This window comes from Cyprinus carpio, chromosome B10 (genome assembly GCF_018340385.1).
Source record: "Cyprinus carpio isolate SPL01 chromosome B10, ASM1834038v1, whole genome shotgun sequence".
Lineage (NCBI taxonomy): Eukaryota > Metazoa > Chordata > Actinopteri > Cypriniformes > Cyprinidae > Cyprinus > Cyprinus carpio.
This window is the reverse complement of record NC_056606.1, coordinates 17,861,737-17,881,550: the sequence shown is the minus strand read 5'-3', so window position 1 is coordinate 17,881,550 and position 19,814 is coordinate 17,861,737. Positions and strand designations below refer to the sequence as shown.

The window sequence follows — 19,814 nt, the reverse complement described above, 5'->3', positions numbered from 1 at the left end:
GCTGCCATGTTTATAAAGCAGTGAAATACTTCCAATCAATGTCCCTAGAAGCTGATCAGCTGCCATGTTTATAAAGCAGTGAAATACTTCCACTTATTGCGGAATCTTTTCTTTATAAAGCAGTGAAATACTTCCACTTTGCTTCTTCTTCTCCCTTTCTTCCCTTTTCTTGGCGGCCTAGCGTTTTCAACTTGTACATTACACGTCACATCCTGATTGTCACGTGTCATTGCGGAATCTTTACGGGTTGTGTGTGAACACACACACAGATTCCGGGAAATCACTGGCAGTGTGAATAAACCAAAATCTAACGATCCGGGAACAATTGCCGGGACACATCACCCATGTATTTTCCAGAATCTCTCTGTGAAAGGGGCTGTTGTCTGTGTTGATCAGTCAAAGCTTTTGATGCTGAAGCCAGAGCTTCCTTGCATATGAATGGATTACCTCTGTTTTGTTTTAGAGCGCAAGTGTCTCAGCCTTTGGGAAGGGGACTATTGCAATGGTGTGTAACTCCTTTAGGATCATTGTTCTCATCAAAATGGCCCCCCGGGGTATGTGACACTTTTCTCAAAGGCCTCTCATGAGGGGTTTAACGGGTTAACGGCAAACAAAAGAAACTCAGAACATGTAACTCAGTAGGGGGCCCAGTAGAAACTCCAGGCAGCCATAATCTCGACCCAGTCACTTCCTGTTTGCTTTACCCAGAATCAGGAGTCTGTCACAGGGCTGTATTCGAGTTGGCAGCCACATGTTGATTTTCAAGCATATTGATGTGCACTATTATGAGGATTTGACTTGATTGAACTACTTAATTACTTAATTTTCTCTGTCTTTTTTTTTTTTTTTTTGTGCTTAGAAGAGCTTGTTTTTCTATAAAAACACTAAAGCAGATATGTTTCACAAAATATGAATGCTAATAGATTTGCCATTTGTTTTCAAGGAATAGTTCACCCAAAATGTAAAACGTCTATCAACTATCATGTTGTTTCTTTCCTCAATTAACATAAAAGAAGATATTTTGCAGAATTTGGGGATGAGGGCTGTCAAGTTAAGAAATATGAGAAGAAAATACCATAAAAGTAGTACTTAAGCTTTTGCATTATATTCTAAAGTCTCCTGAAGCCATATGATAGGTTGGCACAGAGATTAGGTATGCAACGATACCATTTTTTCAGATCCGATCTGATACCAGCACAGTTTTTTTTAATCAGTGTAGAATTTCTATACTTCTGTGTGTTGACCTGATCGTCACTCTTTTGTGTGTTAAACACAATCTACTAAGACAACTTTATTTAAATGAAAAATAACAAATGAAAAAATCTATAATCATAATCTATGACAAAAATACTATTATTAACTAGGTTAGTGGATAATTTAGCAGCAAAAGTTATTTTAGAAAAATCATAAGTGCAAAATTTGAATAAATCTAGTAAAATGTTACATATTGCACTTTGTATTGTTGTAAAATACATTAGTGAAATCAAGTAAATGTATTTGTATATAAATATAAACTATAAAATTAAAAGACATTTATTTTAAATGAGTAGCTCAGTAATGAAGGCAGCAACATATGATAGATAGAGGAGTCCTATCTATCATATGTTGCTGTCTCCATTACTGTGCTATACATTAGATTATTAATAGCCTTATACGACAGAACAAGAAACGCTATAATAATCTTTCATTGCGCAATACAGAGCAGCACAAAGTGCTTATGTGCATCCCGTGCGCAGAATGATGTGCTTGAAGCAGCACAAAGTCACAGCGCTGCATAGATAACTTCAAAGCACAAGAGATATTGATGCGTAGTTTATTAAATCTGTGCCTTTATACAGTCTTTTCTTTTAACAGTTTTAAATTTCAGTTACTGCAGTTACTTGGAGAGAGTTTCATTTTTTTGACAGTCGTAACCAAATGCGACACACAGTTTGAATGCTGAATGGAGGATGACAGCTGCAGCGGTGAGAACAGTTTACGTGTACTTGAATTTAATGACTTAAATATTCATCTGTACCTCACATTTAATGGCTTCAGAACACTTTTTCTTTGACTTTATGGTGCTTTATAATGTTTTTATGCTTTCGTGGGGCTCAACAATAACACAGAATTGTATACGCACTAGGTGATGTTCATTTCGGTTATTTTTTCCTAACTGACAACCGATGCTCATTAACTGATTATTAACCGGTAACCGACAAGATTATTTTAAATTAGAATTAAATTATAAAGGATAAGTGTCTGTGACCCGTTAAAAATACTATTCATTTTCATTATTCATTTTACATGCACAAAAAGCGGCAAACAACAGAACATGAGGATTCATATCATATCAGCGCTTCTGCAAGCGGAGAAAAACATAATAAAGATAGACTCCGAATAAATAAGCCTATACAAGAAATACATTTTTACTTAATAAATTAAGAAAACAAAAGAAAAACTGTGCAACAAGTAGCCAGAGTTTCAGTTCATTTTTGTGCTGCGCAAAAGGAAACAAATGGCAGAAAGTGGCATCCTATTTTTCTTTAGGTTTATTTTACAAAAGCACAAAGATTTGTTTTTATTGTGAATGTACACAAATAAAGGCAAACCTTTTACAATTACGATTATCTTTATGACTAAAAGAAGTAGTTGCTTTCACTGTTAGAAGGAAAAAATTCAAGTGATTGCGCCGACGCCATATGCGTGCACACAAGCATTGCTACCTTGACAATGCAGCCTGTTCATTATCATAATAAAACACAGTCAGTCAAACATATGGGGATAAAACACTAAAAATCACACTAAAATCTGTTCCGTTAAGCATTATTACTGTACCGCCGTGATGTAATGCAAAACATTTTGTTTTGCTTGGATATTGGAACGCGAGTGAAGTAGGCTACATAATAAATAATATTTTGGCATTCAAATACATTGCGAATACGGAAACAATTGATTTTGTGTTGAATGACAGACCCAACATTGGTTTCAGTTTCGTTTTAGCCTAAATTAATTAGTTTTGTCTTGTCGTTTATATAGCTATAGCATCTTATATTTTTAATTCTTGTTCTTTTCTAAATACTGTTAAATTGAAAGGATTTGTTGTTGAGTGAGGGGAACTAAAATAGCTTAGCTATGTTTACAGTGTTTATTATAATGTTTGTAAACATTTCGTGTCAGCATTAGGTCTAGAATGAAATAATAAAATGCAACTTAAACTCGACTTTTTTTTCTATAAATAATGCCTTTTTTGACACATAGCGTATTTTAACCATGCAGCAAACATTTTTTAATATTTTGATAAATTACAGAAAAAAAAAAAAAAATTACATTTTAAACTGTATAACTGATTGTATTAATCTGTCAAAATTCTAACGGTCGGTTAACGGTTAACTGGTTAAAATGCGCACAATATCGGATTCGGATCAATGCATCTCTAACAGAGACGCACACTGAAACATAAATCGTCTCATGGGAAGTACCATTTAATTGAAATAGTTTTTCTTGTAAATCACTTTAATTATCTGTTTTGCTTGCATCTTTTGAAAAATTACTTTTACGGTGTATTTCATGTTTGTCTATATTAATCTGTCTTGAAATTACATATTTGAATGTATTCACAGAATAACAGTTTAACATTACAGTCTCCTCACACAAAGCTATTGTATAGCTTCAAAAGACGTATGGGTTACTTTTTTTGGTGTTTTGTTGTCATATTCGAAGCTTTACAGACCCCATTTACTTGCACTGTGAAAAGAGCAGCTTTAATGTATATTTTAAAATATTTCCTTTGTGTTCTTTGGAAGAAAGAAAATGATTGGATTGGAAACAACATATGACTCTTTTGTGCATAAAATGGCAGTAAATGAGTATAAATAAAGAGTCATAATGCTGATTGGCTTGTGTGTTTGTCCATCTCATTGACTTATTGTGAAAGTGCCACTAAGAATTCCTGATTTCCTATACACAAGCTTCTCTCACCTTCATAGGGCTTAATCAATGATTGTCAATGCTCTGTCAGTCTAACAATCAATAATCATACAATTTAGAGTGTCATATTTATTAAAGTACTTAGTTTACTCTTTTTATGCAAATGAGCACTTAGTCTTGCTGTCTTTGTTTAGTCAAAGATGGCAGTTTTTGTGTTGCACAAAAATGCAAAACAATTTTGGTTCAGCAATTTCCTGCACGGTGCAGGGTTGAATGATAATTACGCCTTTCCATATCATTCCTGCTGTGCCCTTCCAGTGTTCTGCTGAATCAGCAATGGATCAGGCAGCGGAAAATGCCGTGATTTTCATGCTTAACGCTTTTTATCATGGCTGCAGAGAAATGAGCTTAAGAACAGGACAGGATGTGCGTGTGTGTGAGTCTGTATTGCACTGCAGTCCATATAATTGTATAAATTTTACCCAGTTAAGTTTGTTTGTCAGGCTGCAGCTGAATATCTAGAGCTAGAGCTTTATTCTCTCAGCTTGTGAAAGCCTGAGATGATATTAGAGATGTCAGAGAGCAAGACTCAATAAAACATCCTTTTCATGGTGATTTTAGAAACATAGAATTTAATGTATTCCACTTGATTGTGAAGTCTAGCTTTTTGCTGGCCTCTATAATTGTAGATGATTGCCTCAAATGAGCCTTAAATGTGTCTTTTAAGTGTGTAATTTTTTCTAAAAGCTTGAACACATTTGAGCACTGTCTTGAGATCTCCTGTCCATGGCTGCAGCATATTTTCTAAGACAACAAAAACCAGACCAAGAGAGAAATCAGAAGGAACGCGCCCAGAAAAGACAGGAAGCAGAAAGGCAAGTTAAAATGACCACCTAATTCCCCAACGCTGAAACATTAATTAATCCAAAACAAAAAATAAGCAACAAGCAAACATTTTGCCATGATGTCATGATAACAAACATATATAGAATGCCACATTTGTTCAGAAGATTCAAGGGCTTTATTGATATAAAGTAGGGATGGAAAATTAAAAAAAATAAAAAATACTAGAACGGAATGATTTTCGGGACATTTTGTTCTGTTATTGCTTTATAAATGATTATATTCTTCCAAACAATGTGGACAAACACCATACTGATTATGTTTTCCACTCCGCTGATTATGAGTTAAAGGTTTGAATCATTCTAATGACTCACTTACTGATTCAGTCACAGTGCTTCTTGATTTATTTGCATACTTTCATTACGTCCAACCTGAAATGAACCAAAAACTTTTACTGTGTGTTGTGTGTTAAAGTCAACATGAAATCAAAATTAAGATTATTCACTTTCTAAATGTATGCCTTCATAACTTGCCATTTCTCTAAAACATCTTTCCTTTTCTGCTGATGTCACTTAGGATGTGCAGTCTATTGGATAATATTTACTGAAAGCCAAATCGCTTTTTAAGCATTGCAATTATTTTAGCATATAGCCGTTCCTGTTGACTTTAAGTTAAAAAACTCAGATTAAATTGGGCAAAATTAATAGGACTTTGATAATAGAATGATTCTAAAATTCATTATTGTTTGTATATTTGGCAGGAAAAAAATGTTAGATACAATTTCCAAATAAAATCATTTAAATATATTCAAGTACAGTCAGAAAAGTGTGTAAAAACTCTCAAAGGTACAACTTTGTGCCTAATTTACCCTTAAATGGTCCTTATTTGTATCTTAAGGTACTGATATCCCTCCTTGAGGTGTAGGAAAGGTACACTGGTGTAATTTTTGAGGATGCTGCTCCTGGGACATGCTAAAAGTACAGTTTTTGCACATTTTATCAGAGAACGTTAAGTAATTGAGAAACGGACCCATTAATGGAATCAGAAACTGAAGCAGAATAATTAAATTCCTTCCAGTTCTCATGCTTAAAGAGAAGTTGTTCCCAGGATGTGTCTGATTAGCCAATTCAGCCTGACAGCCTCCTTTGTGTAAAAATCTCCATCTCTGTAGTTATAATGAACATGAAATCCTATTTGTGTCCAGTCCGGTGAGTTCAAGAAGAGTTGATGAGCTATGCTGAGATTCATTTTACCCCCTGGTTCGTTACCTGGGGGTCCTGAGAGTAAGCAAGACTAATTAAGCCTGAAGTCATTTGAATTCATTTTAATGGTCTTGGTCAATTAACATGCTGCTTTCTCAAGTCTTATTTAATGCCATTTTTATTGATCGTCTCCTGCGTTGTCACACGTGGAATACTTTTTACTCTACCCAAGTTTAATATTCAGAAGTCTCAATGTATTGATTGATTCTTTGTGATGGTAAACAAGATCTATGTCTGCTTGTCGCTCACAGTTAGCGGGGTTTCAGTAATCGATGTGCACTGTTCACGGATTACGTCATTTAATTAAAAGCCCTCTTAAGGTTTCTGAACAGCTCTGAGACAAAGATTTTGTTATTGACCATAATTTAATAGAGAGCTCGGCCAAACCCTATCAGTATTTATTATATTTGATTTTTGAGAATTTGCTTAAGTGAAATTCAAGTTTCTACTGTACCTTGTGCACTGATGTCTCAAAATGAGTAACCTTTGCATCTCATTGTTAGATTTTAAGGTGAAGAATTGTCATTCAGAGGAAAGTAGGAAAACTTTTGATGCATCTCGGGTGATCTCTTTATTTTGCAAATCAGAAAAATATATTTTGTTTCGATATTATAAAACCCCTCTGACTGTTAAAAACTCCCCATAGCAACATACAACAGTTATGATCTCACACTATATAAAAACACTATATATATAAAGATTATTGATTAAAGTTTAAGCCTATACCCATAAATAAATTCATGAAATTACTTTTAGTTTAATCAATTTACTTAAACCGTTTTTTCCTATATGTTAGAATGCTCTGCTCCCATTGGCTGTCAGTGTGCTCTGCACCAGCTCTCTGCTTCCCTTTTCCCCATCAACAGCCTTGTTTCTCGACCTGTCTCCACCCACCGGAGGCAGCTGCGGCCAATGAGCTTCACAGAAAAGGTGTTGGTGTTTAATACGGCCCCACCCAGCCAAACTGATTGGCAGTTGGGTCAAACAAAGTCATTTCCTTGGCCCGTTGCCTGGCAAACTCTGTAAGCGTTTAAGGGAAAGCAGAAGGCATTGAAGGCACAAACCTCAAATCTCACTGCACAAAACCTATTTGTGCCTTCAACTTTGTTATTTTTTTGTGTTGGCTCGATCTCCTGAGGGTCTAAAGCAAACTACTAACTGCACTGAGAGGAGCAGATCTGTTTGTCGTGTTTGGTTTAATCAGCATTTGTGCCTTTGATTACATTCACACAAACATTCACACAAATCTGTTTGCATATGCATTTCCCCTGGTGTTTTTTATCACGTTACCTTGAAAAACATTTGGTGTAGGATTTAGTTTCCACTTAGAAATTTGACAAATAATTACAAAGAAATTGAGACATTTTTAAGTAAATAGACTGAAATAGTATTTTCTTGTTATACACCAACAATCCTTTACAGATTGATAAAATATTTTTTTATGGTATGCTTTATTTTAAAACTCATGCTCTTAGAGAACCTATGTGCGCACACATGTCTGTTTTAACATGCAGCGACTGCTATTGTGGCTTGAGAATGATGCCAATGAAGAGCCGCTGCGCTTGTTCTTGTTTTTAAAATGAACTAACTGCCTCTTGAACTCTTAGGCAGTGGTGCACGTTTGCGATGTAGATTAACAACGCATGTAGAAATAATATTTGATATTTTACTTTCGGCAGTAATGTATATATGGGTACGTCATTTGTTTGAGGAGGGGTGTGCAGTGCAGATGAACACTGTTCTGGTTTCTCATATCATATGTGGAAGATTAAAGTCAGACTATTCCGTCACCTTCACTGACATTGTTTATAGACTTGATGAATAATTGCCATTACGAAGAAGAGCACCCACATAGCCATCTGGTTCCTTCGCCCCTGCGATCATGCGTGTGCAGTTGGTTCGCCCCGCTGAAGGGACCGCATTATGACTGTTTCACATTACTGCGACGTCTGTCTGATTTCCCCCCCTGTCTGGTTTTCAGTGGTTCGATCTGTCTTGCGGGAAAACCTCTCTTTGCTCTGTTTTTTTATTTTTTGCCATTTTCTCAGTTGAACTTTGGCCTCAACGTCCTGCTTCACAAGATATGAAATGCCATTCTGTGAGGTGACAAGACAGCTCTGATTACTTGAAAAACTGTTTATAGATAAAGTTCATCCAAAACTCCACTGTCATTCGAGACCTGCATGACTTTTTTTTTTTTTTTTCGTAAAATACAAAAGGAGAAATTTATCCGAATGTCCAAGCTGCATTTAATCTCAAACAATGAAAGTAAATGGGGACCAGGAGCAGCTGTGGCCACCATTCATTTTCATCATGGTATTTTGGACATGTATAATGGTAATACTGTGTTTTTTTCTCATTCTTTGATGTACCAGTTCAAGCATTATTTAATGCATCAGTTATAATGAACTAACAATAAACAATACATGTACATCATTTATTAATCTTAACCAAGGTTAATTTCCAAATATGCTTATAAATTTAAGTTTGTAAGATAGGTATTGTATTATGAACAAATTAACAATAAAACTATAAATGTGTTACAATTATATAAATTAACATAATCCTAGCTTAAGAAATGCTGTAAAAATTAATGTAAACAAACTGTTAAGTGCTACTTAGAGTATCATGTAAATTTCATGGTACATGAATACAAAAAACCTTTGGTACCATGGTATACATAACTATACTGCCACAATCAGCGTCTAAATGACATGCGACAGAAACACCCTCCTCATGCGTGTTTTTTTTAATCATGCATGGAGCTGACACAGCCTGGCTAAATGATGTGAGAAGAACACACGTTTCGCTGCATAAATTCAATTCCTTCCCTTGTTGAATGCAGGCTGTGTTTGAGTGCTGTGGTGTGACTTTCTGATTCAGGATCAGGGGAGCGTCTCACACCCTGTGTCAGAATTTATTGGTTCTGCAAGTTCAGAGTGACGTGAAAAGGGCATATATCAGTCTGCTGTGCACCATCAGGAAACACACATGCACAAACAGACCATCCGTTGTGTTATATATATATTATATATGTATATATATATATATATATATATATATATATATATTATATATGACACAGATTCCTTCTGTAGGTTAGTACGAGGAAGAAACTCAGATGCTGTACAGAGGTTTGTTTAACAGATCAAGCTTGCATTGGCAGCGTTGTTGAAAGTGGTTCACAGTTCTTTTTGCATTTAAAAGATTCAGCATTTGTACCTTTAACATTGAAGTCTCTTCACTGTCTTTAAATAATGTAATGGTATTATTCATAACCAATGATGATAGCAATTTTTATTAATAAAATCAATTTTACATTTCTATTAAATTCAATGATAATGTAAAGTACAGAAGATGTACTAAAAAGAACAACTGTTTATTTCTTTTTAAACCTGGCATAGAAAAAGCCACAAAATTATCTTCTGGCAAACCTAATCAGCCTATTCAGAAGCATAATAATGATAAAAGAACATTAATATTCTGTGGTACTGATATGCTTCTCCATATATTGTACATCACTAGATTTTACACTTATATATCCGTGTGTATTAATTATACACTTATAATTTATATGTGACCCTGAACTGCAACGAGTCATTTTATGTACAAAAAAGTAATTACATTCTGCCTTTAACTTATTCTATAAATTGAGATTCAATTTGCAGATAAGGACAAGATTTAGATATCATCTTTTCCCCAGTTCATTCTTCCTGTGTGCTCAGGGCTGCACCAATATATACTCACATGCATCAACTTGAACAGATCAACTCTTGTGGTTTGATGCAGATCTGCTGACTGTTTGTCTGCTGTCAGAGTATGTTGGGAAATTCATCCATCCAGGAGCAAGGGTGGATGAGTTCAGGGTGATCAAATCCAAACATCTAGTGTTATGAGCGGGACTGTAGGCGACTCAGGGTCGTGTGCATTTTTGTGGGGGAATTTTCGTCTTGGTCGCATTGCTACTCTGGACAGAGAGATCATCAGGATGTCATGACATATTTTGTGTTCAGTTCAGCGAGACGCTTCTCTTAAGTACACTTGTGTGTCCAAGAAAAGATTCAAAAGAGCCGTGACATGGCCTTTAACCGAATTAGTTCCAGCAGGTCCGGATTCTAATCTAGAGTTCTTGACATTTATGGTGAAGCTTAAAGTGGCCCCATAAAGTATTCAGACATTTAAGCCACACAAAATGTCTGAATGTCATTCCATTACATTCATAATCTCAAGCCAAGTTGCATTTGCAAACAATTGATGGAAAAACTATTAGAACAAATTTCAGAGACCTTTTTTATTCTGAGACATTTTGCTCCATCAGTTACAGTATTTAGGGTTTTTGCCACTATTGTTTTGGAATTTAAAACCTGTCTTTCTTTAATATAAACATTAGTTGGTTTATTAAAATTTTTAAGTGTTCACATACACATACATTTCAATGCACGAGTGTGAATTAGCCACACCCAACAGGAAGTTGAATTGTAATGAAAGTGGTATTTCAAACATATATCTATCTATCTTATCTATCTATCTATCTATCATCTATCTATCTATCTATCTATCTATCTATCTGTCTGTCTGTCTGTCTGTCTGTCTGTCTGTCTGTCTATCTATCTGTCTGTCTGTCTGGCGTTTTTTTTTTTATTGATTGTTCTATTTTTCTTTCTGCTTGTAAGGTCTATAAACTTTTAAACTTCAAACTTTTAAAACAAGACTTTGTCAAGCTAACAATGTTGTGAAAAACTTTGCCTTTCTAGTTTAAAATTGGTGACACTTTAGTATAGGACCCTTTTATTAACCAGTTGCTTATTAGCATGCCTATTAATAACATATTGCCTGTTTATTAGTACTTATAAAGCACACATTCTGGATGACTATATTCTACTTCCCTAATCCTACCCAATACCTAAAATTAACAATTATCTTACTAACTGTTAATAAGCAGAAAATTAGTAGTTTATTAAGGCAAAAGTCGTAGTTAATGGTTTGTAAAAGGCGAGAATTGGACCTTAAAATAAAGTGTGACCTAAAAATGAGTTAGATAATTTACAAATTTGAATTCAAATTGCAATTCTACATCCTGGCTCAATTGAAATCCAGGAGTTTGAGGAATTGTAATTTATTTCAAATCCAGTTATCTAGACCTTATTCTGTAGAAAAATTATAGTTACATTTCCCCTGTTAACTGCAGTTACTTCCTCTTGTTGTTTGGCTCTCACCTCATTTTACCTCTGAGGCTGTAGGGATTCTATACAGAGGTCATTTGTGATCTCATGTGCGCAGCTTTAACAAGATGCAGGAAACGCCCACATATGTGCCCCCTTGTCTGCTATCACACTTTAATAAAGCCCTATAGTGGGAAACTTCATCAGCCCACTACAATCTACAAACTACAATCATGACTCACGTATTGATGATGAATCGCTGTCTGTGTGTTTGAAATAAAGCTTTACTGAGTCACTCCATTCACACACACAGGCAACGGGAGACACGTAGTCCGACGGGGCGTTTTTTTTCTCAACTACCGACTGCAAGCGAATGCGCTCTTCGCTGCATTCCAGTGCAGCTTCGCTCGAGAATTACTCCAAAAGCATCGTTAAAAGACGTTTCCTCTTCTCTTATCTTCTGAGTGACTTGGCATCATTGTTTGAAATCAGCTGATTTCTACAGTATGTCCTGTTGTCCTTACGATGGGCATCATGCCAGGTAGAGGTTGCCATGACTCCCAACACCACCCCTTTTCATCCCCCCTGGAAGGTGGCATTTTATTCGTGGAATGCTCGGCGAAAGGGTTGTATTTTAGACAAAAGATGTCTACTCAACATCAGCTGAATGCTTTTGGGCTCGAGCAGCATCATGTGACCCACCGGTGAAGGTTTTGTGAAGGTGCCAGAACAGAAAAGGAGAAACTTGGAAAGCGATGCTAGTGAGAGTTCTTTCTCTTTTTTTCCCCTCTCGTCTTTTCCTCGCTGAGAAAATGGCGGACTACGCAGACTTTCTTATTTAGCAAAAGTATTTTGGTGGCACTTGTATATGTCAGTCCCCTGTGTTCATTTTGAATCTCACAGGTTGTTTTAGTTGCCGTAAAATTGGTGCTCATAAACAAACTCTAAAACAATAAAACAATCCATGAATCGGAAAATGAACAAAAACAAAAAACCACCACCCAATTTCAAAAGTCTAACTTGTACCATGAGTTGAACAGTTATGTTCGATGTACATCAGCAAGCAGGTGAGACAGTGAGAGGACAGAAGCTGTTTGTGAAATGCTCACTTTTCCCGCATCGACAGATTGTGTGTTGTCTTTTAAAACCACCGTGTTCTTGTCTAAGCTCACCCTGTTCTCGCAGACAGTCACGCATGGCGTTCTCTGGCAGGGATGTGTTCGAACAAGCTGTTTCTGTATACTTTTCAGTATTTCCCAGCTAGAGTGTTTGTGTAGCCTTATAATAATTACCATTTGATTCAAGTAAAGCATTTTTTTCCCCATTTATTTAAGTTCCTTTGTGTTGGACTTTTGTCAAATTGTTCAATCGGTGTATCTATCCTTATATACTTTAATAGCACATAGTCCTGGTCTTACTTGATTTACACAACTACACATTATTCGAAAGAAAAATGTTTGCCTTTGTAATCTTTTATCAAAATGTAATAACTTGCTCCGCCTTTGAAACAACTTTCCTTTTCAGATAACATCATCAAGCCCTCTTATTTTTCAGCTCTTCCCTACATACCTGTCATGTAGAAACAGTTTTCTGCATAAAATAATGTCCCTGCCTATCGTTTTTTTCCTCATTAAATATCCTGTTTGTCTCAAAAATATGTTATATTATGGAAGCAAAATTAAATGTGAATGGCATTTAATTATTTATTTTTTTTGTCTACAAAAAACTGAATTGCATAGACTTTTAACTGTGAACATATTTCCTAATGTTGTGATTTCTTTCTCTTCACAGCGCAGAAATCAGGAGCAGATATGGATACATCTCCACTGAAACTCGACCAGGTCATTGGACGATGTTTTTGACTTTCTCCTCCTTTCTATATTTACAGTGACTCCATGACAGTGATTTGTTCATGCAGGGAGGAATGTTTCTGTGGTTTATCTGATCCGATAGCTCATCCACAAAGACTCAGAGACATGAGTATGACCTGGGATTGGGTTACATATGAAGCTCTGACCACTTGTCACAAACCCGTAGATCCGATCTTGTGGCATAATCGGCAACCCAAGCTCGATTCTGTGGGTCTCTGTCACTGTGGTGAACTCAACGCACTCTTGAACTTGCTACAGCAGTGGATCTCAAACATTTTTTAGGTGGTTTGCCACAACATAAAAAATGCACAAGCCACCAGCTACCTTAAAACAATTAACAGGTTTAGTAGTGTACAAATTACCTTAGTTTATAAGGGTATTCCTTGTTCTTATTTCATTTAAATAAATTAGACTTTGTTTGCTAAAAATTTCTGTACATTTGCGTACTTTACTAAATGAGACAACAGATATTCTGTTTCAATCAATTCTGTGTTGGTGCTTTTTATCTATTATAATCATGCCTTATCTATTTTATTTGTTTAATGAGCCAATCAAATGATGGATCATTTGGAATCCTTCAAGGTTTGAGAGCTGCTGCTGTAAATGGATGATCTGTAGAGAATTTGCAAATGCATCAATCACTGATGCAAAAAAAACAAAAAAAGTTTCTTCTCTAAAGGAGCAGAAGTTTTTTTGCTCCAGGAGGTCCAGAGGAATGGCAGTGTGGACGTGTGCATCCAGGCTGAGGTAGTAGGTTGTATGGTTTCGAATGACACCATGGGAGTTAACTGTACAACCTTCTAGCTTTCCTTGGAGTACACTCATTTCATCAAGCAAGACTTCAAAATGGAATCTACTGGATCCCTTATTATAGAATATGTTCGCTTTTTCCATCTTTAAATACATGAAATCAAGAAATAGGTGTAGGCTTTTAGGATTTCAGTGCATTAACACACAGATGAGTCAGAATAATACAGATAATTGATGTTTCCTGTTCCTTCATGATAGACAGGTTGCCAGTCATTGTCATTAACTGTGTTGTGCATATCTGTTTTTGGACAGAAGACACACAGCCTATTTTTAGTAATATAATACACATCACTAAAACGACAGCAGGAACCACCACAGAAATCACACAGTATCGCTCTCAGCTGACAGAGTGTGATGTCAAATTGTCTTGTGTTTTGTCATCACTACTGCATATCAGTCTGTTTTCCCCTGAGAAAATTGTGATGGTTGTTTATAATCAGACAGCATTGGATATTTGGGAAAAAAAGCAGTAGGGAATGGTCTGGCTGGAACTGAAACACCCTCTTCGAAAAGTTTTATACACATACACATGAATTGTTCAGACAACACAATAACTAGTTGATTTTGAAAGTGTTGTTCTGAACATCCCTAAAAAGCAGTAAACCTGCACATATGAATCAAACTACATTTAGAGAACAAATATTTTCTCATTTCTCGTTCTTTGAGTGATATATAACATGAGATTTGGTTGTTAGCATCCAAAAATAATTTCCCATGATCTGTCTGTCATCGGTTTCCCAATCTGTCTGTGACCCTGCTAAAGACCCTGACATCCAGGTTTTATTTTTCCCCCTGAATCATTCAGGATTAAAGGGATTTTCAGAGGCCCAGGCCATAAACAGAGTGTGAAATGGAATATCTTAACTGTAGCATACAGCAACAGTGATGTTAGCTTCTGGATCCAGTGGCATTCCTAATAATCAGCACTGATGTCACTTCCCATGAGGGTTGGTGAAGTAGTTGATGTGGGTTATATTTGGAATACTAGCTCACTATTTCCTGAATGCTTCACAGTATATACTGTATAATGAATACTTTTTTAAAATAGGAAAATATGTCATTTGTTAAGCATATTTTTAAGACATTGATTGTCGAAATAGTGTGTCTCAGATAATTCAGTATTCTTGAAATTTGATTAATCCAGCAGATCAGCATTTGAAAACTCTTTGAATTCCTTGTTTGGGAATGTTACCAAGCTAAAAGTAACTCAATAAAATTAAACTACTGAATAACTCTCACAAAACATATCTTTATAATCCATACTCAACATATTTTCATCTGCAGTATGCTTCCAAAATGTAGGTTTATAAGCTTTTGTTCTCATTTTTCAGTGGTGTGTTGAAGCTATGCAGTCTCATATGTCTGCCCGGCATCTTGTGTTGGTGGGTCTCCAGCGTGAACGAATCAACTCTAAGAACACGAAGTATTTTAGTCTGGCCTGAAAGCATCTGTAAGCACACATAGGCCCCACAGCAACACAGCCAACATGGTGAAAGGGACTTAACTGCTATCAATTAAGCACAGACAAATGAGCAGTGAAATAAACGAGGATTCAATGGGCAAGCGAAAGAGTCTCCGTCATTGATTCCCCTCTCACACGACGACAGGGTTGGAACAGGCTTAGCGTGGCCCCTCTAAATCTTGAAAAGACGCGGTCCTCTACCCAAGGCTTAAGTCCACTTCAGTCCCCTTTAGTCGGGTGTCAGCTGTCTTTCTCAGTCAGCCAAACCTTCATGCAGCTTACCTCTGAATTCTGTTTAGGCTCTTAGGATTTAATTTATAGAAAACAGCAATCAAAAATCTTAAAGGGATAGTTCACGCAGAAATGGCATGTCATACACTTTTAATATAACAAAAGTCGAACTTTTAAAATGGTCCAAAAATATTAGTCTTCTTAGTTAGTATATCTCTATATGATGCTATATTCCGAGTCTTTAGTTCTTTGTGTAATAAACAGACTGAAATTTAAGTTGTTATTTACTTATAATGTTAAATGTTGTGACTGGACCAATTTAATAACTGATTTGTGAATGAATCATTCAAATCATTTTTGTGAACTAGATCAGCTGATTCATTGAAAAGATCTGACTCAAGTGAATACTTCACAGCTTAAACATCACAAGAGGATGTAGGACACATATTGAGATTTTCAGCAGTTAAGGATTTCACTTTCAGTCTGTTCTTCACACAAAGCTATCATTTGACTATCAACCACTTGGCAGCCCCATTTTCAAAAGAGTAGCCTGGATGTTCAAAAATTTATATTTACTGTTCCACAGACAAAAGAAAGTCGATTGATATGACATGAGAGTGAGTAAATAGTTTTCATTTTTGGGTGAACTAGCCACAGTATGTTGAATCGAAGGGAAAGGCTGTCGTTTTGTATTCCATCGTTTCCTGTTTAAACTGACAGAGGGAGTCGAGCTGCTTTTATTTTAGAAGGGATTTTTCCGCCTTCACCTCTGCTCTAGGATGACTCTTCCAGATGTAGCGGAGCAAACCTGGCTTGAAATTGTGCTGGTTCAGCAAAACCAAGTCCAGCTGGCAACTGAGTCGAGCTGCAACTCGTTGGTCACAGCTGTGCTTAGATTTATGTGATGGCTGAACAAATAAATTAGTGAATTTGATCGGAAGAAACTTCAAACTCCTGAGGCATTTACCAATTCAACCAAACAAATAACTGAAGGGTTTTCTTAGTGAAGTCAACCGCTAAAGTATTGTGTTGACATTTTCATTTGAAGTTTTGACAAATATTCATAAACAAAGTATGTTTACATGAACAGTCCTATGCTGATTATAAAAAATGTTAAAATATTCTTTTATCAGAAAAAACAAACCAATGCACCTAAGTTTCTGTTACTCCCATTTTGATCTGTACATGCATTTATCACCATTCTTTCAGTTTATTCAAAGTGCACGGCTGTTTACATTATGGTGTCAAGATTCAGGAGAAAATTATAAAGATCTTGTATAAACACGGTTTTCATGCTTTGTTGGGTTTCTATTAGGGATGTTCATTTTAACCGGTTAACCATTAACCGACCGTTAAGAATTTTGACTGATTAATACAATCAGTTAAACGGTTAAAAAAAGTAATTCATTTATTTATTTTCAGTATTTTATCAAAATATTTAAAAAGGTTTGCTGCATGGTTAAAATATTCTACGTCTATAAAAATTGTTTTTTAGAGGAAAAAAAAAAGTAGCTTATAAGTCGGATTTCATTATTTCATTCATAAATAGGCCTAATACAGACGCGAAATGTTTACAAATGTTATAATAAACTGTCAACATAGCTAGGCTAATTTAGTTCCCCTCACTCCACAACAAATCCTTTTAATAAATAGTATTTAGACAAGAACAAGAATTAAAAATAGGCCTTTAAGAAGTTATAGCAATGTAAATGACAAGCCAAAACGAATTCATTTAGGGTAAAATGAAACTGAAACCAATGTTGGGTCTCTCATTCGACACAAAATCAAATGTTTCCATATTCGCGATGTATTTGAATGCCAAATTATTAATTATTATGTAGCCTACTTCACTCGCGTTCCAATATCCATGTAAAACAAAATGTTTTGCATAACATCACGGTGGTACGGTGATAACACTTAACAGCACAGATTTGACTACATATTTAAACTGAGCAGTGTGGGGGGGTTTTCCATATGTTTGACTGACTATATTTTATTATGATAATGAACAGGCTGCATTGTCAAGGTAGCAAAGCTTAACTGTGTGCGCGCATGCAGTGCCAGCGCAATCACTTGAGTTTTTTCCTTCTAACAGTGGAAGCAACTATTCCTTTTAGTCATTAAGATAATCGGAATTGTAAATGGTTTGCCTTTATTTGTGTACATTCACAATAAAAACAAATATTTGTGCGTAAAAAAAGCTAAAGAAAAAAGGATGCCACTTTCTGCCGTCTGGTTTCCTCTCGCGCAGCACAAAAATGAACTGAAACTGCATTTTTCATTCATTTTTTAATTTATTATTTAAGTAAAAATATATTTCTTGTATAGGCCTATTTATTCATGTGTATATATATATATATATATATATATATAGATATATATATATATATATATATAGCCTATTTTTATTATGTTTTTATCCGCTCGCAGAAGCGCTGCAGGTGCGTGATGTGATATGAAGACCATGTGAATCCCCATGTTCTGTTGTTTGCTGCTTTTTTGCGCATGTAAAATTAATCCCCAGGAAACAAATGTTAGTATTTTTAATGGTTCAGTGACACTTATCCTTTCTAATTTAATTCAATTATAATTTAAAATAATCTTGTCAGTTAATGGTTAATAATCGGTTAACGAGTGTCGGTTGTCTGTTAGGAAAAATAACTGAAATGAACATCCCTAGTTTCTATAATGAATAATTTTTTCCTCACTGTCAGCGTTTTGCTGCGCAAACACACTAATCGTAAAACTTTATGCTCAAATCATTTCTGAAGTGAACAAATGTGTGCAAAATTAACTGCATTGTGTGCAAACAGGTATTGAATGTAATTTACAGATTGCCTTAAAACAACATGAAGTGACATTTGCAATCCATTTAACTTCTGTAATATTCAGTGGGGAAAAACTTGATTTTCTTAATCAAAATTTGAGTGTATCACGATTTGATGTTATTAGCTAGTATTCATTTCTCATTCTTACCTTGGTGAAGTCTGCAGGAAAGAAAAAGTCCACATTTAATACATTTTGATAAAACATTTTATCAAACATACTGCACAATAATGAAGATAAATTGGTTCATGTTGTCTTTAAATTCACTGTTGTGTGGTTATCTAAGACAGTATGTCTTTTGTCATCCAGTTCTGTCTGATTCTTCCAGACGTGTGACCAAACCCTACTCATTGATTCTTATTACAAGGTCTGCGATTGGCCGTCTAGCCTTTTGCCCCCTGTACACGAGAGCGGAGCACTGATGAACATGACCTACCGGTCCCAGATTGCTGTCGACCTTAACAGGGCCACAGCTGCATCAGGAGCCACCAGAAGTTAGCGTGGTGATGAGGTGCTGAGATTTATGACAGATGAATAAGAGTAATCTAAGCGTAGCAGACAGAGGTGCTATTGATCTGTCTGGAGTCAGGGCCACACTGCTGCTGATGACACTTTTTCCAGTCGATACGCATTTGACCTCTGACCCTGCATGAGAGATCAGTGAGTTCGATTCAGATGGGAGGGGCCTGTGCGCTGGGCCGCCAGCCAGTCAGACAAAATGTTATAGCGGTTAAAGACTTGCATTCAGCAGACCTAAACGCTGCGTGACTGTGCACTCAAATGGTCTCTGTAAGAGTCTTCTGAGTTCTTATGATTGTAAGATGTTGATGAAACTAAAACCTATAAAATCATTCTGAATTGTTCTGAATTTGATAGTGTTTAGATGATTGATAAGGTAGCATCACTATTAGATTTGAACAAACTGTTAACTGTTAATGTTAAAGGGATAGCCTAGTTCACCCAAAAATGAAACTTCTGTCAATAATTACTCACCCTCATGTCGTTCCAAACCCGTAAGACCTTTGTTCATCTTCGGTACACAAATTCAGATATTTTTGAGGAAATCCAAGGAAATTTCTGACCCTGCATAGACAGCAATGCAACTGAAACATTCAAGGCCCAGAAAGGTAGTAAGGACATTGTTAAAATAGTGGTTCAAGCTATGATAATACATTTTGTGTGCAAAGAAAACAAAAATAATGATTTCATTCAACAATTTCTTCTCTTCCTTGTCAGTCTTCAAATATCAATCATCAATAAATTAATATCTTAAAATATGAACCAAAGACTAAATAATGTCTTAATAAAAATAAATATAAACTATACTATACTAATTAAACTATCACACAACAAATCAAAACTTAACAAATAACACATATGTTTAGGAATCAAATCGCATGGCACATTGAATATACATGATGACATGCCTTTTCCAATT

At 35.7% G+C, this 19,814-nt stretch overlaps 1 long non-coding RNA gene across 1 annotated transcript in view; it reads left to right on the top strand.

The window, feature by feature from the left end:
* Nucleotides 1–19,814, top strand: part of LOC122138743 — a 34,863-nt gene that overhangs the window by 6,379 nt on the left and 8,670 nt on the right. Inside the window, exon 2 of the long non-coding RNA XR_006155766.1 lies at nucleotides 12,968–13,017. This is a non-coding gene — a long non-coding RNA (uncharacterized LOC122138743). The remainder of the gene's footprint in view (nucleotides 1–12,967; nucleotides 13,018–19,814) is intronic.